Source organism: Aythya fuligula, chromosome 1 (assembly GCF_009819795.1).
Source record: "Aythya fuligula isolate bAytFul2 chromosome 1, bAytFul2.pri, whole genome shotgun sequence".
In the NCBI taxonomy this organism is placed as follows: Eukaryota; Metazoa; Chordata; class Aves; order Anseriformes; family Anatidae; genus Aythya; species Aythya fuligula.
Window position 1 is genome coordinate 143,091,541 of NC_045559.1, and position 26,769 is coordinate 143,118,309.

Below are 26,769 nucleotides of genomic sequence, written 5' to 3' on the forward strand. Positions count from 1 at the left end.
ACGGCTGTGCCAGGGCAGAAGGTGCTGGTTCTTGGGTACGCGAGGCTGGGGAGCTGCCTTCAGGTCACGCAGCTGTGCTAGATTCAGTGTAAAACTAACGCCAAGGTCCACGTAAAATGTATTGTGAATTCTGAGGGGAGGGGATTCAAAATCAGTGCATTTAAATTCCTGTTTGAATCAGCGGAAGAGAACCAAAAAGGGAAAGAATGACTTGAGGTTTCCCTCCAGACCTGTGTACGGAGGTGGAGCAGACATCTGGTCAGTATGTTCTCTGAAATTCTGTTCTTTCTAACTTAAGATATCTTTTCCACTTTATGGATGCTTTTTGAGCTCCAGTTGCTGCCACTGCTTTTGTTTTTGCAATGCGAAGAACCTGCAGGCTGTAACCTGAATGCATGTAACCCCAGGGCACTGCTGTGGGACCACAGTGTCAAACAGAGGAAGAAGGTCTTCCACGGGGGAGAGGGGTTTTTTGGGTAGTGTGGGATGTGCAGTTGGGATGATGCTGGGCAGCAGTTTGTCGCTCCGGATTGCTGAGTGTGCATCCTGGTGCTGAGAGATACTTGCTATAACTCACGCTTGCTTCATAGTTGTTATAAATGTTATAGATTCAACCAAAAATGCACCCAGCATTCAACATATGAATGTAAGATGTAAAAAGTGTGATGCTTGGATCGAGAGTGCATGAGTTGTATGGCTTTTTTTTTTGGCGGGGGCACAGGAGGGGGACCACAGGCTGAGTTTTGTGGGCAGCTTTTCCAGCTGGTTGTGTTGAATTCATCTTGACGTGTTATTGTTGGAATAAGTTTCTTACGGGATTCAGAGAAAAATATTAGCTTGCAGCTCAGAGCCTTTATTATCTTAAACATTTGTAGTTTCCTAATGCAAACTAAGTTTTTCTTTGGGGTAATAAATCTAGGCCAGTGTGCAGTCAAATACTGAACAAAGCAAGCTCCTCTTTATTTACAGAATACTTGTGTTTGAGAAATTAGTGTAGACTTATTGGATTTACAGCTCTTGTTCGTGTGAAGCTGAAAACTGTGGGCACTTCCTAGTGCTACTGGCTTTGGAAGGCATTGATAAGACAAACAAGAAGCTGTAGGTGATCCTGGAGTTAAATCACAGCAGTCTTTTTCTTAGAACTGGCTCTGGATGGCTTCTGCAGGGGAACCATTTAATGGCCCATAATGCACGGAGCATCATCACTTGCATAGTTAACAAATTCTTTTTCAAGTTACAATAAAATATTTATTATCAAAGCACTTAAGGCAGGCTATTCCGCTCTTGCAATTGTGGTTTTGTACTGTGTTGGGCTAGACATCCCGATTCATCTGTATTTTGTTCGTCCCAAATCCAAGTTGAAAGGTTTTTTGCTGTGTCGTTCGATGCAGTCTCTTACTGCGTTCCAGTGTGGGGACGCTTTAACTATTATCTGTGCTCAAAGCAGCCTGACAGTTGGTGGGTAAATCACTTACGTAAGGTCTTTCCATGATGGCAGGTGCTGATGATGAGGAAAATCGAAACGACAGTTGTGTTTTGACAGCTGAAGTTGTACGTTGTCTAAGCCGTCCACAGCGTGAATCGGGCACATGTATGTGCTCTGTTGTTTTTGTCATTGTGGAGATGTGCTACGGAGCACATCCCCGATACGGCTTGTGCACAGGCGCTGGTGTTGAGGCGGAAACGTGCTTTAAAAGAGTGAAAGAAGGATGGGAATGTCCTAATTCAGCTTGACAATTGGAGAAAGCAGAACAGAAGACTGTGCCCTGGGGGAAATACTTTTCTGCAAATTAGGACACTCCTTTGCAATTACTTCAGCACTTCCCGTTCCCGAAGTGTCAAAATCTTTATGGAAATGCTTACTTAAGTTCTTGTGAGCAGATAAAAGAAAGTCAAGATACTGTAATTTGCATGGCTGGTTATGTGTGCCCCATCAATCCCTTCTGTGGGACAGTTTAATGGATTTGTCTCAGTGCATAGAGACTGCTGGTGAATTCTCTGGGGCAGAAGCTGGTGGTCTGTCTAGGGGCAAGATGTCTACGAGCAACGTGGACTTCATCCCTACCTGAAATCACATTCCTCCTGCACTGAGAAGTATGTAAATGATCTGGAGCACTTCTCTAGGATATATGAAGAATAGTGTCATCACCCAGGATGAGAGGTTTTATGCCCTGCGTCTGTCGTGTTTCTCAATCCTTGCTTGCATTAAATAGTTTGAAGACCTAAGCGTGCACTGGTGGATGGGCTTCTGATGGATCAAAACCTAAAGTGATGGGAAGCGTTGAGTTAAAATCTTGGGGAGTATTACTAAGGTCATGGGTGGGGCTAACTGGGGAAACTAAGACCGTGTAATGACTTGATGCATGGCCTGGCCAGTCAGGGGAAGTGGCTGAGCTTAGAATTAAAAGGATTTTCTATGTTAATGTGGTGTTTTACTGTGGTGGGGGGCACCGGGAAGGACCACAGTGAAGCAGCAGGGTAATGCTGGCAAGTATTTGTGAGGCAGCGACATGGCAGGGTGGCTCCTGTCCAGACGTTGTGCTGGCACGCAGCAGCAATGGGGTTGGTGTGGGGGGATAAGACTGCACACACAGATGGGTTTGGAGACGGCTCTGAGGAGAAAAGGGGGCTCTGTGAGGGTGCTGAGGAGTGGGTGGGTGGGGAGCCTTCCCCTCCTGTCCTTTCTCTCCCATCCCTGGCACACTCAGCCGCTGGCTCGGGAGGGAGAAGCGTGGCTTGGCAGAGCCTGGATGCGGCCCCGGCAGGCTGAGGGCTGAATCAGCAAAGCAGCCTGCGCTCACAAAACCCTCCAGCATCGGGAAGCGCTCCGTCGTGAGGAAAAGCTCACGAACTGGAGCGTATTTCGGTTCGCAGATGAAAACCATGCGCTTCCGAACTGCGTCGGTAGCAGGGCAGGCCCGCCTTTTGCCGGTGGGGAGGCCAACATGTGTGCTAGATTAAGTCCCTTATTTTCACCAGGCCCCACTGGAGAGCGGGGTGAGGCTCTCCCTGCGGCGATCGCTTCCCAGCCCCGGGCCTGGCCGGCTCCCAAAAGCAGGGGGCACCATCCAGGGCCAGGCCGGGGCCCTGCTCCCTCAGAGGGGGATTTTAATCGAGCCTGGGGAACTGACCCCGCTGGAAACTGGGGGCCAGATAGGTGGGCAGATGTATGGGTTGGAAACCAGGTTTAGCTCGATCTGGGCTGATTCCTCACGATCTTGTGGTGATGATTGGTGTGGAAGGGAGATAGGTGCTTTGACTGGACCATGTAGCTACTGTCCTCAGGAGCAATGCTGAAGGTGGGGCTCCTGTGGGGAGTGGCTGGGGACCTGCAGAAGGACCAAGCAATATTTGTTGGGGACCTGGACCTGTGGTGGACACAAAGCAGGAAAGGGGGCACTTCCACACCCTGTTGGACTGGCCAGGGCCATTCAAGGAGGCCTGCCCAAGGGAAACCACTCCTGAAACCACTCCTGTGGTTGTACCTAGGGCATGGAGAACAGCGATGCCTCAACACCAGTTTAAATCTATGTAACATTTGTCAGCGAGGCTGACTTCAGCGCAATCTGGTTTGAATTCAGGTTTGAATGTGCCAGGGGGGTCTCTTCACCCACTGCTTTCAGGCCCTGGAGGAACCATTGAAATAAATGGAGCAGCAGTCTCTGAAGTGGGACATGCCTGCAGCGCTGTTACACACCCCAGAAAACAATGGTGTTTCCTTCTCTCCTGTGTATGCAGTTGCAAGAGAGAGGCAATACTCTGGTTATATTAAGAAGGAATCGAAGTGGATAATTTTAAAGCTGCTGTTACCAAGAAAAAGCTGACTTCCGAAATCTTTGTTCCTTCATTCACATTTTTTTCCTTTTTGTTAGCCAGCCTCAGGAAATGAGAACATTCTTTTGGCTTTCCATGCCTGAGTCACATCTTATATATATCTCCATATATATATAAAAGAATATGTTAAAACATCTGGAGATGTTTGTTGCAAAGAGGTATTTGTTTTGTATTAGGGTCTCTGAGCTTTAAGTGTTTGCACAAAGTTGGATGTTCCCAGAGTTTCCCATACTTATTTGGTTACAAGGATATGGATACTGCTGTCAGAAAAGCCTAGGGAAATATGCTGGTGACTCAGGGAACACACAAACAAGTAAAACCTTAAAAGAAAGTGAGAATTTGCTATTTTTTCTCAAAAATGTTAACTGTCAGAGAGGTTGTTTAATATCACTTGCATCCAAATCTGTATCTGATGTCTGCCAAGCGTACTTCAAAAAAAAAAAAAAAGGTGTGAGGAGGAATATTCCAGTAGCTATTCTCCTGTTTGTAAAAATAAATAATCTTTTAATTACTTCCTTCCTTTCTTTTTTCCTCTTTTAAAAAAAAGCCACTACACCCATCTCTGCCACCGCTGACCCTCGCTTGGCCCCTGCAGCGCTGCGAGTGGGCGGCAGGGTCTCGCCGCCTTGCACCATGCTCTCAGCTCTTGCCTCCCACCGGGGTCAAATGGAGATCGTGAGACTTGGTTTAAAAAAAAAAAAAAAGAAAAATCTGTTTAGTCAAAGCCAAGGCCAAATGTTTAACTCTGGAGGGGGGTGGATAAGGAGAATAAAGAACATTTCCACCCGTAGATGTTTAATGTCACTGCACTGAGCATGGGAGAGTGGTGATGGAGGATGCTGCTGGTGACCCATGTGGCAAGCTCTGGCGGAGGGGTAAAACAGGACAAACCACAGCACGACCAAGTTCACGGTTCAGATAAGGAACTTCTCACTGATTAAGTATTTTGATTATACCCTGTGTTTTCCTGTAGGTTTCTTTCATCTTTTATTGTCAATGGATTATAGTGGACTTAAAAAGGACTTGCTTGTTGAAATGGTTGTATAAATACGATCCTTGGGGTATGTGTTATTTAGAAAAGTACTTATCTTCCTGAAAAAAGAACTACCTCCTTTTGCCCCTTCAATGAGCTTGTTTGCCATTGTGTATCAAAGCAGTGAGATTTCTGTAACTGTATCAAAGAATAGTGGCTTATTGTTAATTGTTTAAAATAATCTCAGAGCCTGTGGGGCTTGTTCTTTTGGCTGATTTCCTGTTCGTTGAGAGACTGAAGAACTGTTTCAGGTTCTCATTTAAAAAAGAAAAAGGAGGGAAAAAAAATAAAAAAGAAGGGAAAAAAAAAAAAGGAAAAGAAAATTATAAAAGAAATCCTGGAACCAAGACAATCCCTGGGGTAAACTCACAGATTTGCAGCCCTGTAATGAATCCCCCTCTGTTGTCATCTCTAACCAGCTATGGTTTCTCTTTTTCAAAGAGAAAAGCCCCTTTCTTTTCCCCCTGGCATCCACCTCCCACGGCATCATCCCCCATTAAATTGTGTCACTTAACACCATCCGATGCCATGCTGGGAACTTGATGTCTTGGGATGCTGGTGCCGAGCTGCTGGTTTGCCAGGCTGAGATGGGCTCCAAAGCATGGACATCCGCGGGACAGCTTTGCCATCAGGGGAAGCAACAGGGGAATGATAAAATATTCCTGGTGGCTCTCTTTCCCAGCAGGAAGCCCGGGCTGCATTAAATCTATTGACATTCAAGAAGTTTAAGGTTGCTAATGATGTCTTTTTATAGAAGTTTTAGCGCAAATGTATTCTCAAGGTAGGACAGAACAGTGAAATAAGCACTTTGTGTCATCTGAGGGAAAGTTCACGTAGTTATTTTTACCTGACAGACTTTGATAACGTATGGCTGAGTAGCTGTGCAGTGGTTTGACTTGCAGAAATGGACTTGCTGCTGAGCCCACGAGCACACAGGTAAAAAGATGCAGCACTGTGCTTTCCACACACGTACAGAAATAAACACTGGACTCTGCAGAAGCAAAATGATGGGGAAAATGCTGGGTTGTAAGCCACAGCGTTCCCAGCAGAGCTGCTGCTGCCATCATAATGATCATTTGGGTGGTGGCCATACGGTGCTGGGAAATCATAGAATCATCTAGGTTGGAAAAAAGCCTTCAAGATCACCAAGTCCAACCATCAACTTGACCTGCTAAGTCCCACCACTAAGCCATGTCCCTTGGTGCCACATCCACACGTCTCTAAAATGCCTCCAGGGATGGGGACTCCATCTCCTCCCTGAGCAGCCGACTCCAATTCCTGAAGAAATACTGCCTAATATCCAATCTAAAGCTCCCCTGGTGCAACTTGAGATTGTTTCCTCATGTCCTGTCGCTTGCCACCTGAGAAAAGAGTCTTGACACCAAAAATATGCTCTGTCCTCCAAGAAGGCCACCCGCACCGATGAAAATTGTATTCTGGTGTCACCTGGGTAGGCTTGAAGGATGCTGATGGTACTCAGGTCAAGCAGAGGATTTTTCTCTCTCATGTTGAGTAATGCCCCTTGTTTGGTGTTTGTGTTACGGATACTTACCAGTTCTTCCCACCATGGCAGGGGGAGAATAAAATGAAAAACTCCTGAATGCACATTTTCTAACACAGTGTGAATCCCTTTTAGCGTAAGTGTTTGTAAAATGATCAGGGCTGTAGTTCCAGACCACAAGATTTTCCAACAGACTTTGAAATACTACGTTGTACACCCTGTGCACATGCTTTAAATAATGATGTTCTTGTAGTTGGCCTTGAGGGTAGAGGAGAGACAGAGTCTACCTGAATTAGCTGGAAGGGGATTCATAGTTTGACACACTAAAAATATATTCTGCATACCACGGAAATATCTAAAGTTCATCTAAAGTTCGTGCTGGATCTAAAGTGCAACAAACCAAAAGTATTTGTGCCATTGGTGTCTAACAGTTCAGATTGTAATGTTGAATGTTTCCCAAGTGCTTGAGTGGAAATGTTGCAAGGATGTTAACATAATTGCATCGACTGAAGATGATTGTTTCATTTGCCTTTTTCCTTATAATATTAGTAAAAAACAGGGAAGGCAAGTAGCTCATAATACTCATCTCAAATATTCTTATCTTAAAGCAAACATCAAAAAATTACAAAAAGGACATATTTTGGTTTTGGAAATTCATAAACAGTAGAGTGTATCTAAGTAAAAATAATCGGGTTAATTTATTTAGTCTGAACACTGTATAGTCCCAATCATGCAGAGCACTTGAGTTAAATTCCCGAGTTCGCTCAGGTCAAGTTGTGAGTTTAAATTTTCATTTCCTTGGAGTCCAGAGTTCAAGTGCACGGGGCTGGCACGTCATGCCGCCTGAGGGACAGCGCCTACAGCCACTCCTGGTGTCCCTGACTCCAAGAGGAGTGTGTTAGCTTTCCTACGAGATATATAGATTATTAGTACACAAAGCATTTAAACCAACCAAACAGGTAAAAAGTTGCAGGAAGAAAGTGTAGATTTTTTAATTGATTCTGCTCTAAATTACTGAATAATTTAAAAAAAAAATTGAATTATTGAATAATTTTAAATAACTTTGCTCATTGTATACAGGCAGCTGTTGCAATAGGATATTGTCTCCAAAATACTTCTAGTAATGGCCCCGTCAGGTATATAAATAAAGACGGGTTGCCTCTACTGAAACCTTTCTTCTGAAGCAGAAATGTGTCAAAAAGAATGACTTGCATTTTAAACACTCGGTAGATGGTGGTACTGCATCAAAAGCGCTCTGGTAAGTGGTACTTTGCTCCTGCCTCTTGCCTGCACAGGTCGTCACTGCTGGCATTTTTTTTTTTTTTTTTTTTTTTTTTTTTTTTTTTTTTAATGTTGGAGCCTTGCAGCTGCCCCGTGGTGGGGCAGTTTGCTTGGACCATAGCAGAAGCCCGTGGCATTGCTCCTCTGAGCTGGGTTTCTTAGTATGTGACAGCAATTTCAGCCCTGATCTCCAGAACCTCCCACCAGCCGTATCCCAATGGGCTCGGCATGCTGCGATGCACCATTCCCTCCATATAAATGACAGAGGGGCAGCGAGAAGCAGTGACAGCTTCTGGGGACGTCCACATGCCAGGCAGCAGTCGGGAGGCTGACAAGGTGACGTGGATATGGATGCTGCCCTGGGAAACCTGCCGGGTGGTGGTACCATGTTTGCTGTCTCTTCTCATTAGCACTGCTTTTTGTTTTTCTTTATATATCACATTATCTAATATTACCTTATCACAGCACACTAGGATGTTCAATTTTCTAATGGCTCGGGCGTCTCCAGTTGCTTTGCTTCTGTAAATACGCATTTTCTGTGCTAACAAGTGTGTGTTTTTACAGGGGACATCTTCAATACTTAATCAATCTGAACCACAACAGCGGCTTGTTCTTGCACTCAAGCTTACGGCCACGCTATTAACCAATTGCACTGATCAATATATGTGGGGGGAGAGGAGAGGAAACTGCAGCTGAGGTCAGAAATTGTTAGCTTATTCATTAGCTTTTAAAAAACCAAGCTGAGGTCATCTCTAGCTAACTGGCCAGCATACTGCTGCTTGCTTCTCCCCTTACAGAGTTGCTTTCTGCATCGTCCCTCTGGCTGTATCTTTTGGAAGGTGAGGCCAGGAACCCAGTGACAGTAAAGACTAAATTGACCCACGTTTTTTCCAGGAATATAGGGATGTTTTCTAAGAACACGGAACTGATTTCTGCAAGGGAGGAAATGTGTCCACCTTTGAAAATAAAAATTGGAGTATTGTGGCTCAGAAGGGTTTGTCTGCACTTCCATGTGAAGAGAGAAATGAGCTGGACCACCAGCTGCATCTAGCATCTTTTTAAATGTGGAGGTTCCTTCTTTTTTGCTGCTTGACAGTGATACGAAAATACCCGAGGAACAAATTTTAAGAATATTCTCCTTCTGCACCCCCCCCTTTTTTTTTTGCCCTTTTTATCTCCGTGAATGTCAGTTTTGGCCTCTCTGCCTCCTGTATCTGGAAAATTTGGGCTATGCTTGTTGGGAATGGATATAGATTTGTCCACCCGAAGCTTTTACTGTGTCATCCCTTTTGCTATTGCTGTTGTCATGTTCACAGCCTTTAAGTAAAGGGAGAGGATTTTTTTTAGCCCAGATACGGTCTGAATTTCTAGTTGTGAAAATACAACCCCCCCCAAAAAAAAGAAAGTTTTTCCGAAAATGGTTGTTTTGATATATCTTTTTGCCAACTTCTATGATAAGAGTTGAAATGATTACTCTTCAGAAACACAGGTGATTTTTTCCCTTCCTCAGAATGAAGTTCCTTTAAAATCCTTGATAATGGGGTGCGTTGCTTACTTTGGAGAAAACAGATCAGTGGAGCTTTGTGGCAATTCCTCAGGACTGCGTGCATACAAGTAGTGAAGCCTGCACCAGTTTAAGGTAATACTTGATTATCTTCTGCGTGTGGTTAGGAACGCAGAAATACCTCAAGCCATATGTTTGAACACTTGTTGCTTAACATTTCTGATAACACGTGCAAGTGCTGCAGCGGTTAACTGGTTCCATGCTGGTGGATGGCAGCAAGCCTTCCCCATTCCCGTGGAAGGCAACTGAAATTTTGCTCCAGTCACAGGTGCTTGCTTAGACATAGGGGTCCATAAATGGCCAAATGAGAGAAAAATACGTACTAATACGTGGAAAATAATTGTCAGTTTTGAAACTGTGCTTCTGTGTGTCAAGTATAGATAGGAAACTATCCATTTTTTGAGATGGTTTTGTCAGGGTGGCACAGTAAGGTTGGTCTTGTAACAGTTATAGCTCAAGAAGGTAGTTTCCTAATCTGTTCTTTCTTTTATTTGAAGAAGAGCAGCTGCATGTTAGATAAGTGGGTGCAGCATGTTTGCCCATTTCTGTGCCCGTAGATAAATGCCTTCAGTTGAGGATGTGTAGGATGTCGTTTTTGCCTGGCAAAGTGCATCTACTGTAGTTTTTGTCTCTATAATTAGTGGAGCTGTTTCAGCTTTTTTCATGCAAACATCTAAATTTTAATTAAAAAAAGGACTGTTGCATTATATGACCCCTGTAGCGTCACTCATGCCATTTTTCAACAGATCCTGGCAACACCCTCTTGCCGTAATACCGTGAATGAGTTTGCATAGCTTGGCAAACCGTCATGCAGATTTACGGGTGAGGAAGGAGGTGAAACCCTGGATCCGCAGGCAGTGAAAAGCGAGCCCGTGCAGGTCTGCTCGCTCCGGAGCCCGCCACTTGGGTGGCAGCTGGGTTTCAGGCTCGCCCGGCGGGGCGTGAAAAAGCTGGGGAGGAATTAAGGCAGCACAGCGCTGTTAGCACGCGTGGCGAAAGGCACCGAGGGCTGGCAGAGCCGTGGCTTCTGCTCGCACCCACGTGCAGGGCTCTGCAGCATCTGTGGCAGGACGCTTTGGTGCAGAGAAGAAAGGAAGATAAGACTCAGAGTTTTATTGTCTGTCACTGCGGTTTCTAAGGTGCCTGGCTTATCTGGGCTGCTTGCTCGACATCTCGTGTGTTACTTTGCATTATAACAGTACTTTTCCAATGGCATTAAGAGCAGCACATTAGGATTTAATGGTACAAACATGATTCGCTATCTTCTCCCAGTCCTTCATTAGCCTGATTTGATTCTACACGACTGTAATGATTTATCCATTAGTCTGCGCAGGTTGTGTTCTGTTTGTGTTCCTAATTCATTTACATAAGGCTGCTGATTCCTGCTGAGCGCCGAGCACTGCCACGTCAGGTACACTGTGAGCTACCTGTTGCCTTCTCCTCTGTGACTACCCCTGTGACAGCCAGCTTCTGGAGGGAGAGACAGTGTGAGAACACAAGGGCCTTGGTCTGTCCTGGGCTGTGCTCTCACCTGGGTCCTGCTGCATCAAACAGCAGCAGGGGGAGAAGAGAGGGTCTTCCAAAATACGTCCTGAGCAGCTTCAATTCTGTGCATTACTCCTGGTTTCACTTGCATCACTGGTCAGACGTTGGGTGGAAATCCAGGATTTAGCCATTTTCTAAATCATTTTCTGAGGGAGGGTTAAAGTGATGATGAACTCCAAGGGGCCATCCAGCTGGAGATGACTTTTACATTTCTAGAGTATGTTGCACGTGGCCTTGAAATTTCAAGTGTTTCCATAAGAGTACAGGCGGGCATAAGTATCAGCAGATTTCATTTATGTAATTCCTATCCTAGTTTCTAAAAGAAAAAAAAAATGGAGGAGATGCTTGGGGACACACGTTACGTGTAAGGTACATGCAGGTTAGGGCTGGGTTTACACCCATGTATGATGCTACTTGGTGGAACAAACACGATCAGGCACAGAGCTAGTGACTGCCGTGTAGAACTGAGCAGAGCCTACAGGTGTTTTTTTTTTTTTTCTGGAGTTTATGCCAGCTGTGGGAAGATGGATGATAACTTCATATTAGCAGAGTCTATCCAGGACAGGTCACTGATTTTTTAAAAAAGTGGTCTGGGTAGGAGAGTTTGTACTGAACTTGTATTCAGCATCACACTGCTGCAGCAATTTTGGTCCATCTGGAGAAGTTGTGAAATGGGCTATGCATAAACCGTGCCTCTAAACCACAATTTCAAGGATGATGTAGCTTACTGAAGGTCAGAGAACAGGGCCAGGAATGGTATACAGATTTTTTATTTTTTTATTTATTTTTTTTTCTGTTGGGAAAGAGAGCTTAAAAGCAAACAAACGCAAGCAGCAAACAAAGGAAGCCTTTGCTTTGCCAAATGTCTTGCTTATAAGAACAAGAGCAATGAGATGTTCTCGAATTGGCATCCGTCTCCTGCCTGAGGGGGAAAAGAAGAGTCTCGGTTGTTCCTTAGTGGTGTCTCTTTTCAAACCCTTTGGGTTTTTATATCCTCAGTTATAGGGTTGCTTGGACTGACGGTTCTGTATTTGGGCAGGTGCCTTTGAGCACTCAAAGCGTGTATTAGTGTTGGCCGGATTATAAAGCATCCTCTTCCCCTTAAGTAGAGGATGTTGCTCTGGATAAAGCAGTGCAGTGCGTTCCTCTGGCTTTCCATTCAGAGGGCGAAGGCAGCCTCACGCAGTCCCAGCGGTGATATTCACACCTCCCTTTGGGTAGGTATGTGCTTTTTGGCATGGCTGGCCTGTACGCGTTCCCTAAGATTTTATTTAAAATATGCATTTCTATTGTACTTTATCCAAGTACAAATAATGTATTAATGAAGGTCTCTGTAACTGAAAGGAATTCAGCTGGAAAGCCTGTGGCTTATCTGACCACAAGGAAAGTTTTATTTTCATTTATTTTTCTTCCCTTTTGCCTCTTGCTTCCAGTATTTAATTGCTGCTCCATTGTTCCTGGCAATGACGGTTAAAACTGAAGGCTGCTTTCTGTTTATTTTTATTCTTCTTATTATTATTACTACTAACATCTTCTTGCATCCATAGGCTGAAAGTTGGGACACGCAGAGACCAGAATTTAAAGAAACTTTGGGCCACTTTGAGTTCATTCTTTGTGGGAATTATATGTAATTTCAAGTTTTAGGCACAGGATAGTTTAAGATAATTTAAAACTGGATTTAAAAACTTCTATAGTGATCGCAGGAATATAAAGCATGGAGTCCCATCTCTGAACATTGTGCATGTGAAGCTGTTCTCCTTCATCCCAGCAGCAGTTCAGATGTATGTCCCCAGCTGGCTTTTTGTAGGTGTTCCCATTAGTTTTGCTTCCATTTCATGTAGTATATTTCACATGCCATCGGTGTGTATCATCTCCTCTGGCTGTATCCCTGTCTTAAATCCATTTACTGGGAATCCTGTGCTTTCTTTCCAAGCATTCACTGCTAACCACTAATAAATCTGGAACATATTGGGACTTGGTGGGATGTTGTGTTTTCAAGGATTCATTGTTCCCCTTTATTAGCTGTGGCTGGCTATTGCCTTCCCCTCCCTACCTCCCACCCTCAGCTGTTTCAACTCCTTTCTCGCTGTACCAGCTTTTTCTACCAGGGCTGTCCCTGTTCATTATTGTCTTTGTCTCCCCCCTCACGCAAATCCCATTTGAACCATTTCGTCTGCAGTGACAGCAAGAAGTTTAAGTAATTTGAAATGGCTCAGAAGAGCAGCCAGAGGCCTGGCATGAAGGATGAGATCTGAAATAAATTAGGAGAGATGCGCGACATCCCATCTTCTGCTTAATTCTTTTTCACCATTCTTTTTGTTTTGAGCATTGACAATGGGGAAGACTGTTGTGTTTCTGTCACTGCCCAGTGCATTTTGAATCTCTTACATAAAGAAAAACTAATCTGAAATGTCTCTTGAATCCCTGGTTGTAGCAAAAACAGGCGCTGTGGCATTAAGTAGCGGGTTTCATTGCAGCAGGCTGGCCTCCACTAGCACTCCAAGCTATTGCAGGGCACTTTTCCTTCCCCATTTCTAAGTTCACAGTCAGGTGAGAATGAAAAGTGACAAAGTGCCTCCACCTTTCTCTGGGTTATCGCTGCCCGCAGGTTATGAACTGCAGCATGGGGGATCTCCTGTGGAGCCACCAAGCCAGGCACGACCGCTGCTGCTGCCCCTGTGCACATAGGACCAAGACTGGGGCCCGCAGATACTGCTGGAGGGATCCCATGGCTGAGCTTCCTCTGCCCAGTGCTGCATTGGGATTTTTTGTGCTTTAAAAACAAAAAAAAAAAACTTCCTCTGAGCTTTTTTCCCCGCTAACGTTGAGGCAAGCCAAATTATTTTTCCATGTGTGGTTTCAGATGAAAATACTTTTCTTCCTCTTTTTCTTTCTGTCAAAAGCACTAGTGGAAAAATTGTGGAGTATTATTCAAAAACTTTATTTTTTCTTCCTAGGCTTGCTCTTTACTTTGGACTGATGCCTCGTTTTTCAGTAGCAGATGATAGCTACTGAAATAGGCATCCACAAGAGAAGCAAAGTTAACTTTTTAAAAATTAATTTAGTACTCTTTTTATACCTTACCAAAAGGGATACACCTTATGCATAAATATGGGTTTAGTGGTTGCATGTTATTGACATTGTCATGATCTAGAAATGTTAATGAAATAGAGATACAGTGAGCTGGTGCTTTTTTGCTGTCCCAGTGGAATTTTGTTATGCAGTGTGTTCAAAATAACTTGGCATCCTTGCAGCTCTGTATTACTTAGAAAGCAGGAAAATAAATTTTGGAACTCCTTTCTTTCATTGGAATACCCTAGGCACAAAACTAGTGTTTCCTTTTTGTCCCACACAACATCTAGGGATTCTGATGTCTTTTGTTCGGATTAGGTTGGTGATAGCTGTTTTGAAAGGAGTACATCAGGGATCTTTTGAATCTGTACGGTTGTGGTATTTTCAAATTAATTCATTGTAAGTTTTGAGTATTTATGGAAGTCCCAGGTAAAGCACATTTCTTTCTAGAAAAATGCTTACACGTTTCTCATTTATTCCTGTCATTATTATAAGCACGTAACTTGAATTAAAGGAAAAATAAGCATATTATTCTAGGATGAGTTCTAGTGCTACTTTTCTCCATTTTCACAAATTTTCCCACAAATAAAATTGGGCAAATGACCTCACACCATAGCTTAAGTTGTGGGAAGAGAAAAGTTAGTATGTACGTGCTGTTCTGAGCTCCTGACATGCAGCTGAACTTCATGACTGGCTCTTTTTATGGCAGTGAAAGTAAATGGAAGTAGAAGCTGGAATGTCCGTTGTCAGAGGAAGCACAAATGATGTACCTAAAACCGACTGTGGATTAGCCCTGAATTTAGACCTTGGTTTCTAACTGCTTGTTAAGGATACACCATGACAGTAATTCTTTATCTTAACATGATCATTTATATACATTACACACTTCATAGGGGATTTATTATTAAAGCCATATTTAGATTGGTTTTAAGGTCCCTGCGAATGCTACTTTCTCACATTCTTTCATGAAGGGTGTGTGTCTGGAGAGGCACTTAAAAGTACTTTTAATGGAAAAAATATGAGAAATACCACACCCTGTCTGTTAGTCCAAAGAGGTCTTGTGCTGTCTTTCTTTTGCTTGTATTTCTTTTTATTCTTTTTTTGTTTCCTGAGATACATGCTACCTGAAAGTTGCACTGGAATATTTTATGGTAGTACTGGCGTAAGAACCTGTAATGATGGGCCAGAGACAGGTACCAGAGAGCAGATAACGATTGATGTATCCATATTCCTTAAATTAGTGTTGAGTTGTGCATGGGATCATCTTTAAACCCAAAAAATCATCTCCCTTCAATCTAAACAAAGATAGCTGTCAGAGTTTATGCAAATCAATTTGAAATGGCTCATAAACCACCGCAGTCTTCATGTGTGAACAAATGCACTTCCTCTGTTCATCTGGTTGTTCATCTACCCATCATTTTTGCCATTAACTTTCCCCCAGCAGAGCCCACAAGCAACCTTTTTGTGCTTGTGGTGGTGCACTGAGGACGTAGAACTGCAGAAAGGTGAAACTTGAGGTGATCCTTATTTTAGTCCCTACCAAGATAAACAGGCTGTGGAGGAGCTGCCTGGGGGCAGTGGAAGTGGATTTGGGGAAAGACTAGGAGAAAGAGAAGGGGGGGAATAAGGGGCACGTAAATATATGACCTTCCATTCCCCCACTCTAGTTTTCATTTCCTGTCTCTTGTGTAATTTGTCTGTAAATCATTTCTGCTGGCCTCAGATTGAAGCGATTGGGTTTCAGCAGTCGTCTGCTCATTGTCTGTAGGCGTCCTGCTTCTGTCACACAGCAGCCACTGTCCTCATGTTATATCTAGCACAGAGGTCTCCAAAGCAGGATACATGACAATGCATTGAGGTATGGGAATATTAAACCTTCAGTAGGATATGTACATGATTTATAAATAAATATACATAAGTTGGGGGCGTGTGCTTAGTGTTTTTATTGATAAGGGGGTATGTGATCAAAATAGTTTGGAGACCACTGCTGTAGCCAGGTGGTAAGTTTTTTTTTTTTTTTCCTCCCCTTGTTTGCCACTTCATGATGTGTCTGCTAAATTCAGCCTTCTGCAAATACAGCCTTGCCCCAGCTTGCAGACGCTATGTAACAAAACTAATCCCACAAGTAATTCCTCTGAATACCACCCCTTCTCCAGCGGAAGACGTGTCCTAAGTGTACGGGCCGGGCTAAACGCAAAAACGTGTTCGGAGCAGTTAAATTTCAGTGCATTCACGTGAGTGTGGTCTGTTTATTTATTAATTTATCTCGAACGGAGGCTGGTGGTGACGGGGTGCCGCGCCGGGCCCAGGGGCGCTGCTGGAAGGGATGGAGGCGGAGGGGCTGCGGCCCAGCACCGCGGGAAGGACGCGGAGCCCCCGGGGCGGGCGGGCGGCGGCAGCAGCGCGGGCTCCCGGAGCGCGGGCCCGGCGGGCGGGCTCGGGCGGGACCCGTCAGCCCCTCCCGGCCCGGCCGCGCCTCCGGGCCCGGATTCCTCCGGCTGCTCCTTCGCTCTTTGAAAAACGCTTCCCCGCCCCTCTCAAAAACAAAAATAAAAAAAAAAAATAGCTCGCAGTGGTGTAAGAAATGAGTGTGCTGCCGGATGTCCCCTGCCCAGTTGTGTCTCCACCCGGTGCTTTGAGAGAGGGTTTTTGAATGCCAGCCCTGCTGGCAGCTGAAGTTGGAGTTTACCACTAATGAATGCTTTGCGCAGGAGTTCAAGCCCTGAAACCCTTCCCTCTTGCTTGAGTTAAACTGTTGTGATTTTTTTTTTCCTTTTTAACTCCTGCTGGAGTGTGCTTCCAGGCTCCAGGTGGCCTGAAGTGAGTATGCAAGCTCAGAGCCCTGCCCTGCACCCTCTCCTTTTTGACCCAATGTAAGTGATGCTGCCCCTGCCTTAAATTTCCAGGCTACAAGCTGAGCTGCACAGCAGTTCCCAAGTTTGCAGGAGTGCTCGAGGGAAAATAATTTAGGGACCATGAGATGCTCAAACACAAGAGTCAGGTCTGTACATAGCAGAGGGAAGCAGGCAGCAGAGGACTGCGGTATGTAAAGACATCAGTCATCCGGAGAATGTGTCTGCCTTGACACCCCCCTTCCTACCTAAAATAAGAAAAAAAATACTGCCAGAGGAATACAATTCTAGGGTTACAGTGCATTTAAAATTCCGCAAGTAAAAAAAAAAAAAAGGCAATGTTCTTTGTTACAGCCAGCAGGATGGAGTAGTACCTCAGCTCATCCTGTAACTATGACTGCCCTGCTTTGCAGTAAGGTGTCCCCATCTTTCAGGGGAAAAAAGAATCAGATGACAGCAGCAGCTTAGAAAGTTTGTGCATAGCTGTTGTCACATAAAGCAGAATTAATTGTCAGAGCTTTAAAATACGTGCAATGTGTTTACTGGCTTTCTGCAAATTGGCACCCTTAGCATTTTCTGGTAGTAGTACACCAAAGCTTTGTGCATCTAAAGTCCAACATAAGACTTTAACTGTGAATGATTACGGATTTTTTTTTTGGTTTTGTCTTCTGAAGAATACCTTTTTGCTTCTTACCAGCTAAAACATTCAACACACAATCCTGCCTCTTTGTTACGGTATGTAACCCTGCACCTTCCAACTGTACTGCTATAAAAGCACTGATCCAGAAAATAACTCCCTGGAAAAGCCTCTAGGTGAGGGGAGGAGGGCGATGGGCAGGGACTGCAAATCTTGGGTGATGAAGCTGGACAAGGTTCTGGTATGATTTCTGCAGATCTAAGACCCTAATGCTGTTGGCCTGAAGGGGTGGATGAGTTCCTGAGTATTAAAACCCTGACATACAACATAGACATGTGGATTGGAATGGGCCGGCCTGTGAAAAGACAATTTTCAGTCTGCTGTGACTTCAGAAAGCATGTTGTGTGCATTTCCAGTTGGTTAGAAAGTCTGGAGAAGATGTATCCTTACATATCTTTGCACTCTTCAGTTTCTCATCTCCTTCAGTAGGGTGGGAAAAAGGCAAGAGAGGAAAGCAGTGTGGTGGGTAAGGTGGAAGGATAAGCACAGAAATCTTTTGTTACACACATGGTAATGATTTCTGTTGCTAGTATGCAAATATTCTAAACAGTAGGTAATAAAAAGCTTCAAGGAAGTTTGATGTTGACACATTTATTCAAAAATCGAAACCCGGCTAATAACATGAATGATGTTCAATAGTCAAAAAAGTTTTTTGTAGGTAGGTAGGTCATCTGAAGCCTGAGCCTACAGTCCCTTTCTGAATCTTTAAAGTAATTTACAGTCTTGTCAGAGGTTGTGTTGGGAACGCTTGAAATTTTAAAGGGTGACTCACTGTATTTTCCCCTCCAAACAATTAAGCTGAGTTCATCTTCACTGGTCTGATTTGTAATAACTTGTTTTTCCCATTTCTGCTGCCTAAATTTGTTCTTCTAGTCTTGTTAAATGTAAACCTTTTTAATGATTTTTTATGGCGCAGTCAATCAGTAACTGAGAAGTTCACATCTGCAAGTAGGATTGCCACAGATATCTGAATTACGCCATAATTCTGTGCAGTTTCTTAATCGAGGCATCGAGCAAATCCTTCTTGAAAGAAATCCAGGCTTTGCAGTCAGTAAGTTTTCTGGCTTGTTGCTGTTTTGCCAGGCAGGCATTCATGCCCTAGCTCTCTTTTCTGTTCTGTAGTGCAGCCCAGACTGGGTAGTCAGGTCCAGAGAGATGTTGTCTTGGCTGATGCTTCAGCAAGAAACCTGTTAGATGCAGTGAGATTCACATAAATAATAAATGTCACCTGGTAGTGTCCATGCTCTGCCTTTACCAGCCAAGCTGCTGTCCTTTTTGCAAAAGTATAATGGAACAGCTTGTGCTTGGTGAGAAACTTCCAAGCTCTGGGGCTAGAGAGCTTAGGAGGAAAGTGGTTAACAATAGTGTTAGGCAGAGTATTACTGTTGGATGCTCTGCAAGAGCCGTGGATTCAGCACAATCTCATTTCACCTTCCAAGTTTTGATGGGGACAGGGGAGCCCATAAATGACATTCTCCATCATGGGCTTCGGTTTCACAGCATGATGCTGGTTGTGCAGCCTGCTTCCAGCTTCACACAGCTGGCAGTGAGTGCAGCTAGGAGCAGTATGAAATGTGTAAATAAGTTCCTAAAGGGGATTTATCTTCTGCTCTTTCCATACCATTCCACAGACATAGCCTTTCCTTTTGCACTGAATTTTGTTTATTTTCCCCTGGCTGTCACTGTTACCATTTAATCCTTAAAGATAATAGCAATGTGCAGCAGTAATGTTCAGGAAGAGTGCCTTTCTCAACATTAATGTCAGTGTGATACAATTTCTGTAATATTTTGGCTTAATCATGTGCCTGTGGTGCCAGCAGTAGTACAGAGACCACTGTAATGCTTGTTAGTGATGCTTTTTGAGAGCCCATATAAAAGGCCCCAGAGGGCTAGCAGAAGAGTGAATGCACGATTTATATCTGAAAAAGGTGGCAAAAACAGACTGCTGGAGGATTTAAGACCAGTAAGCCTAACTTTGATCCCTAGCAATGTATGGCTATGGCAATGTATGGCTATGGCTATAGTTCCATAGCCAAAATATTTTCCACTGGCATTCAATAACTCGATCAGTAACCTGGACACAGCTTGTGAAGTCTACAGGTGCCCTTGACCTAGGAGGGGTTGCAGCAGCCTCGGGGGGCACAGGAGAAGCATTCAGAGTGGTTGTGGCAGGCTGGAGAGAGCTCTACAAGGAAGAGGCTGAAGTGTCACAAAGAGAAGTGGTAAGAGAAGCACTCGTGAAGGAGAATTCAAATGGCCGTGGCATGCTAAAAGGGGATCTTGAGGGTGTATTGAAAGGACCTAGCATTATGATGTGCTTGCACTGAAAAGCAGATCGTCTTTTGGAAATGTTGTGTGTAAAAAACAAAGGGTGGCCGACCTAGATTTGTTTGAAAGGGCTGCATATTCATTACTGAGACAGCCTGAGAGCAGGCCTGCCAGAGGAGGACAACAGAGAGGCCTTGTTAAAGCCTAAAAAGCACTTGGAAAAGACCAGAGAGAGCACAGCATCCACTAGTTGGTGCACTCTGCTTTCCTGAAACATGGGAACAGGGTTGCTTCCACGAATGGCAGATCTATTTTGGTTGTGAGTTAATGTGTCTGCAGTCTCTGTGAGCGAATTAGGAGAAACGTGATAGCCCTACCCAGGAGCTAGAGTCCCTCTTCTCACCGAACAGCGTCGCCTCCTCCTGCATGCTCGTCCTCCAGAAAGGAGATGGTGTGGCCAGGCGGGGAGGTGCAGTCAGAGGAGAAATGGGACCCTGCCCTGACGGCCGTGCTGCCTGCACGCGTGTGCCTCCCCAAGCGTCAGGATCTGGCCACGAGGAGCGATCCAGCCATGCTGGGCAGCTGTAGCCTCGCTGTTTGTTTTCCCCCATCACATACCGAGAAGGAGGCAGGAGGTAGGAATGGTGGTGAGGATCTCTTCCCCTTCTGGCCACGAGGATCCTGGCTCTTCATGGTCTGGTTGATGCAGTCCTGGGCGTTATAAGGGAATTGTAACAGTAAGCAGGACCGTGGGCAGATTCAAAGTAGGCAGCTAGGTGAACATAAATGCCTTCAGGGATTCAAAACTGCATTAGCTTTGGGGCAAATTCTGTGGTTTCACTGCCCTGCTCAACAGGATAAATGCTGCTTTCACATCTTCCAGGAGTAGGCTGGTGGAAAGGTCAAGCTTCTCTCCTGTTATTCCTATCCACGTTAGAGAAGAGGAAGCTTTTGACAGCTCCCGACACGAAATACTTGCTTGGCATCATGATGTGATGGGGGAGCAGCAATCAGGGCAGGGCTGAGGAGGAGGAGAAGGAGGAGGAGGAAGAGGAGTGCAGCCCGCAGCGGTGCGCAGCTCTCCAGCTCCATCTGCGGGGAGCTCTGCAGGGTGCAGGGATGGGGTCACCCCTCCACCTCAGGGGAGATGCCCCCATAAAAAGGTCATCTTCTGGTGGGTTGCATCAGCTCGGGGAGAGCTCTGGTGAGAGCAAGAGATGGCCCGAAGGAGGGCACTGCTCCCTGCAGCTGGGGCTGGAGGTGAGGAAGGAGCGTGGTGGTTGCGGGAGGAAGAGCAGGGGAACCTAAGAAAAGGAACCAGACTTTGCCTTTTCAGTGGTGGCAAGCTCCTAGACCAGCCCAGTCATGTCATGTCTGACTGCAACAGCTGAGACGTGAGTAAGTGCTTCCTTCTGCTTTGCTCTGTGAGCAGTGACCCCTCGGGGTGGCAGGGCTGGCAGCTGCAGGGTGCGTCTGTCTGCCTTCTCCACCAGCCCCTGGCAATGCCAGCACCTCCGAGAGCTTAGCGGGGAGCTGCTGTGAGGACCTGCTGCTGCTCTGCTGCAAAGAGCAAAGGGAAATCCTATGGGAAACGTGGGACTGAAGCAGTTCCCTGCCATCAGCAACCTTTGCTTTACAACACCGGCCTAATTCCAGGCCTTGCCCATGCTCAGCCCCTCTCCTCTCCCTTGGGGGCTGCCACCCCCTCTTCTGCTGGCGCTGGAAGCTCAGTGCCACAACCTCGTGAGGTCGTCTGGGGTGGTTGAAGTGGCTCCGTGTTGCACTTCCCCATTATATGCCTGGTCTGTGCAATCAGAGACCGCAGAGGCAGGGCAGTGCAGTGCACGTTAGCAAGGGCTGGCCTCATCCTGCTCCCTGCTGTAAAGTCGTTTGCAAGTTTTCTTTTAGCACAGCGTTTTGGCTTGGTTATACAATAGGACCACCTACCCTGAAGTGAACAAAGCTGAAAAATCGTGTTTACCCAGGCCAAATTCCTTAATAAGTGACTCAGACTTGTTTCTTTTTTTTAAAAAAAGTGTTAATTTAAAAGTTAACGCGTGTTTTCCTAGTTCCCTTTTAACAGATGCTTATTGGCATTTTCCATGCAGTCATGAAGCTTTTACAGTCACCATGAATCAACCAACTGTCCTTGGCTTCCTTTGCAAGTGGGCCTGCTGGCGTACGAGCAATATATGAAATAACACACACTGGAATAGCAAGTGGCCTCTCTTTCATTCCGCGCTGCAACTGCTTTATTGTGATTTTATTATTTTTTTTTGTATCCTCAGGAACAAACTGCACTTACCTTGCCATTTGCCATGCTGCTTTTGAGAGACAAAGCTGCGGTGCATTCTGTCTCCTAGTCTGGTCAACTGTCTGGTGATAAATTTAAGACGACTTCGCCGCTGTTTCTGTGCTGGCGGGACTTCACAGGAAGAGATAAGGAGTTCAAATGAGGAAGCACTATGCAGTGTTATAGGAAACAGCAGCTTGGAAAGATAACTTACATTGTTAATTTGTCCAGAGAAAAGGGTTACTGATAAGGTTAAGTGGCCTAAAGACAGAAATAGCAAGAAGGAGAGTGTAGAGAAACATAGTGGAGAAGAAAAAGCAAATTTAGTATCTGTTGTTATAGAATAGTATTTTTTGGTGCATGGAAACAAAATATTCAGGAAAGGTTAATGAGATAAATGCATTTTCTGACAAAAATCTTGCAAAGAAGGCCCTAAAAGGCAAGGCATTGTGCAACAGACTTCAGAAATTCATTGAATGTTGCAGATAAATACACTACAGTATACTAAGTACAGTTTTAAATATCCAAATAGACCTATTTATTTAGGGCCACTGTCAAATCCCAGCACAAATGTTGTATCTCAAAGCAGCACATCAGTTTCTCCATTAAATGCTGCTGTAAATCAAAGACTGGCCCTGCTCAGTTTCACTGCTTTGGAGAATCAAAGTCATGTTTGCCCATTCTGTATTTACTTTTAACTTCTGTTTTGTAAAACAAGCACTAATCTGAAAAGGACAGGAATGTTAGCGGTCTTGTCCATAAATGCACAAATTGATAAATACCTTTCTGAGCGATCAAGAAAAGAGCAGCAATTTTCTTCAATTCCTTTATAAGCTCTACAAGAATATTTTGCAACCCGTGTTGTCAGTATGTGGTTGAATACTGTGAGGAGGGTTAGATACTTGTGGTTAGAAAATATGAAACCTTTAGAAACTGTCTGACTTGCTTTGTCCAACTCACTATTAAATGGAAGAAAGCATATGAAAACTTATTCTTCATGGTTTGTTCTCTGTAAGCAGGCCACAAGTCACTCCATTAAGAGCATGCAGTGGACGATGCTGCTTGTTAGATCTCCTCTGGCATGTGTCCTGGAGCCATCCTGTTGTGTGAGTCGAGTTCAGGGGAAGCTCTGCCCAGATGCATGTCCCCTGTGGAGGCTGTGGCCTCATGAACCTTCCCCATATGCAGTTTTTGTCATCCTGCTTCTCCATCCCCATCACTGGCAGGTGCGCTTGGCAGAGCTCTGGGTGTACAGCAGGTGGCAGGGGAATGTTGTGTGTCGTGGGGTGACTGCTGCTTGGAGCTGTAAAGGATTGCCTGGGGTCTTTGAAATGGTTTCAACAGATTCGGAGTGCTTTAGGAAAACTGAACTTGGGCTGTGTCAGCACAACAGAGCTGCAGCTCAGCTCCTGCTCAGCCATGCAGGTTGTGAGCTGCTTTAGGAGGCGGTGGTTGTTTTCCATTCCCAGTTAGTCCTTGCCCAGTGCTGAGGCTAGCAGAGAAGGAGGTGGTCTTCCAAGAGATGGAGACTGAAGCTGTCTGCCTTCACCTCAGAAAAGAAGAAAGTCAAAGGGTTTTCCTCATTTTGAAGTGGGTGGGAGAGTGGGGAGAGAAGTTCTCTCCTTCCCTTTGACGCTGGCAGAGGTGTTTGTGGTGTAGGGTGCCACTGTGCTGCTGTTCAGTGCTCACCCGCGACCTCAGGTGTTGCTACTCCCAGCTGTGACTCATATCCCTTAAGATTTCTGGATTTATGCATGGTGTTGTTACCTGTTCCTTTGCTTTTTGACTCCTAAATGAGGAGACCCTTGGAGCAGGCACGTAGTGCCTGTTTACAACCGTGCAGCAGACACGTAGTCCCCTTCTGAAACCCTGTGCTGGAATCAGCCACAGTTTGCCCTCTAAGCATGAGCTGATCAACCCAAGGACTGCTGTGAGAGCACAGAAAGCCACAAGTTAAGGTAAACCACAGAAGGGACAGAAGTCACCACATTTATGTTCAGTCCCTGGAGCATCAGGAAACACGTAAGATGAGAATACCTGAATGATCCCAAGATGTGGACCTACAGCTGTTGGCTGTTCCCACTCCAGGCTTTAGTACTTTTGTCATTTAAAAAAAAAAAAAAAGTGATAAAATTAAGCTATACTCTTCCTTTTGGGGGAAGGATTTGCTTGATTCTCTCTCCTTGGTTGTTTACAGGTGGACAATTTGTGCGATGGATTTTGTGGAGCCTAAACTGTGAGCTTTGATGTATTTGTTGTCTTCTTCGCTGCATCACTTTTTTTTTTTTACAGGGTGAAAAAAGGAAGTGGTTTGCTAAGTCACTTTTTTTTTTTCTTCTTTATCACAACTACCAGTAATAACCACGGGGAAAACGTGCAAACAGTGGGTATTCATTGTAAAGCTATATATGGGAAGGGCTGCTTATTGTGAACCTGCTGCCGGCGAGGATACACCCTGTCAGTAAGTGCCCACCCGTATGTTCTTGGGTCTGTCTCTGCTTTTTGCTGGAACACAAGCCACGCTGTTTTTAGAGCCAAAAGTTTGGCTACACGTTATATGGTCTCTCAGTTGTTTGTGGGGAAATTGCTCTGAGCAGGAGCCGTGTATGGGAGCAGTGATAAATGAAATGAGGAGGAGGATGAGTAATAGTTCAGCTTGCTGGGTTGCCTTTCTACTAGAAGCGAGTGGCACTGTTCATAGAGGTTTGGACAGTCCTTTGTCGTTCTCAAAATATAGAGAGGTGCCGTGGTGTTCCCAGTACACTTTTTGCTGTTGCTCATCTGGAAGGTTTTTAGGGAAACTGTTTCATCCTCATGCAGGCTCGCAGAAAGAGGATTCAGGGTTGGTTTGCAGATCTATGCCATCTCTGACCGTACTGAGCAGTGGGGTGTTGGTGTGCCGATCGGGGTGGTGAAGAGGACGTGTTTTGGAAAGACCACCACAGACGAGCTGAACCTGAACATGTAATTTAAGTGGAAGGAATGGATTTGTCCCCCCTGGTGCCGAAATTGTGTCTCTTCTGGTGCAATTTGAGGGAGTTCTTTACGTTCAAAAGTCAGTCACTTTGCCAGTGAAGTAAACCTTCTCAGGAGGGGCAGTGGTGCTTTTTGGATGTAAGACATTTCCTCTAATATAGAAGTCTTAAGGATGCTTTTCATGTGCTTTAAAATGTTTTGAAAAATCTGTATGAGGTTATATTTTTATTTTCTCTGCTGAATCTAAAAGTAATGTTTGCAGTGTTAAAGGGTGAGTGTTTCCATTTTCCATTATTCATAATTTTCAGGGTGAATTAGTTTTGTTTCTTTCACACTGTGAATTTATTTTCCTGTATGGATTTTTTTTTTTTTCATGGATAACAATTACAAGTTCAAATAACCTTGAAACCCAAATGGGTATACTTAAAACTTAAGATTTTCTTGAGTGACTGAAAATTGCACCTTGCCTGTCTATGTGGTGGTGTTTATGGTGGTGGTGTCTATGTGGTGGTGGTGGTGGTGTCTTCAAGCATGTCCGTGTTGTGAGGGCCACCAGGAGCTCTTCTGTCCTTCTCAGAGGGAGCACGCAATCTTCCGCCTCTGCCGGTTTCTTTTCATTTCAGTGTAAAAGTTATGAAATCTCGATGAGAACTTTGTCTTTCTCTGCTTGCAGTGCAGCATTGGTCATCTGAAAATTATTTGTTAGACGGAAATCAAAGGGGCGAGGAGAATTCATTACTGGGCAATCAAAAGAGGAAGCAGTTTTTAGGCAGCTGTTTTTTTTTTGTTCCCGTTTATTTAGCTTCGATTGGTGGCATTTTGGAGAAAAATGAAGAAATCTTTAATGCTCCCATTCTTCCAGCAAAGGGGAAAAGTCAGCCAGGGGCCTGTTTTGAGATCTCTCCCTCGCTCTCCTGCAAAACCAGGTCTTGTTATGCCCTCCTGGAGTGGATCATCCATCCTTTCTGTGGCTCTCGAGGGGCTCGCTGGCTTTTGGGGCACAAAACCAGCCATCAAAGTGCTGAAACACAGAGTGCTTCCTTCACTTGCCACCCATTTTATGGTTCTACTTTTGTTGTCTTTTTTTGTTGTTGTTGTTGTTGAGGCTTTCTTGGCCTTTTGTAGGATGTACCTGGGGAACCAGTTGGCTCCGGGGGCTTTTAACCCCATTTTCAGTGGTGTTTTATCTCATGACGATAGAAGAGAGATTCTGGATAGATCGACGGTAGCAGGGTGCTGGTGGAAGACAACTTGCTTAAAAATAAGACTTCTCAGGTTGTCCTCCTGAGAAGGTTTGAAAATAAAATCTCTTTTGGGAAGAGGCTTTTAATACCAAGACAGTAAAATGCTCCCGAAGGAAGGTTCTCTTTCTAGAAATTCAGATTGGGAATTGTGTGTGTGCCTTACCTGTGTTTTTCCACATGTCCCAGGCTATTAAAATGGATTAAAATCCTGAGCTTGCTGGCTTTGTTACCCTCACCTCCCTATCTTTTTGGTTTTTTGCCTTTTTTTTAAGATGTTTATCCCGTGAGGTCAGGGTCCGTATGACTATTTATGTCCATCTGAACCCTCCAACTGCTTTCCAGTTTGTTTATCGCTCTTTTTTTTTTTAAGAGGCTTATTTACAAACAGCAGGGAAGACTGATTCATGCTGTGTCACATGTTTTCCTGGCACTCTTACTCATGCATTGATCATCAACTGATTAACAGCATACATGTCTGGTTATAATAATAACCTGCATCTTCAGCTGCTGGTTTGTCATGCCCTTCTGTTCTCAGCTTGGCCCCAGTGTGAATTACCAAAGTGAATTTGGGATAATACTCCGATCCCTCCAGCTGGAGAGGGAAATGCT

The 26,769-nt window shown here is 44.7% G+C and overlaps 1 protein-coding gene across 3 annotated transcripts in view; it reads left to right on the forward strand.

The window, feature by feature from the left end:
* The window catches only part of LIMS1 (LIM zinc finger domain containing 1), a 62,869-nt gene continuing 36,100 nt past the window's right edge, over window positions 1-26,769 (forward strand). The window contains exon 1 of one of the 3 annotated variants that reach the window (XM_032184925.1): window positions 1-258. The gene's annotated coding sequence lies outside the window, so the exon portion shown is untranslated. Of the gene's footprint in view, window positions 259-15,893; window positions 16,065-26,769 lie in introns of those variants that run through there. The other 2 variants (XM_032184933.1, XM_032184914.1) reach the window with 2 other exon arrangements.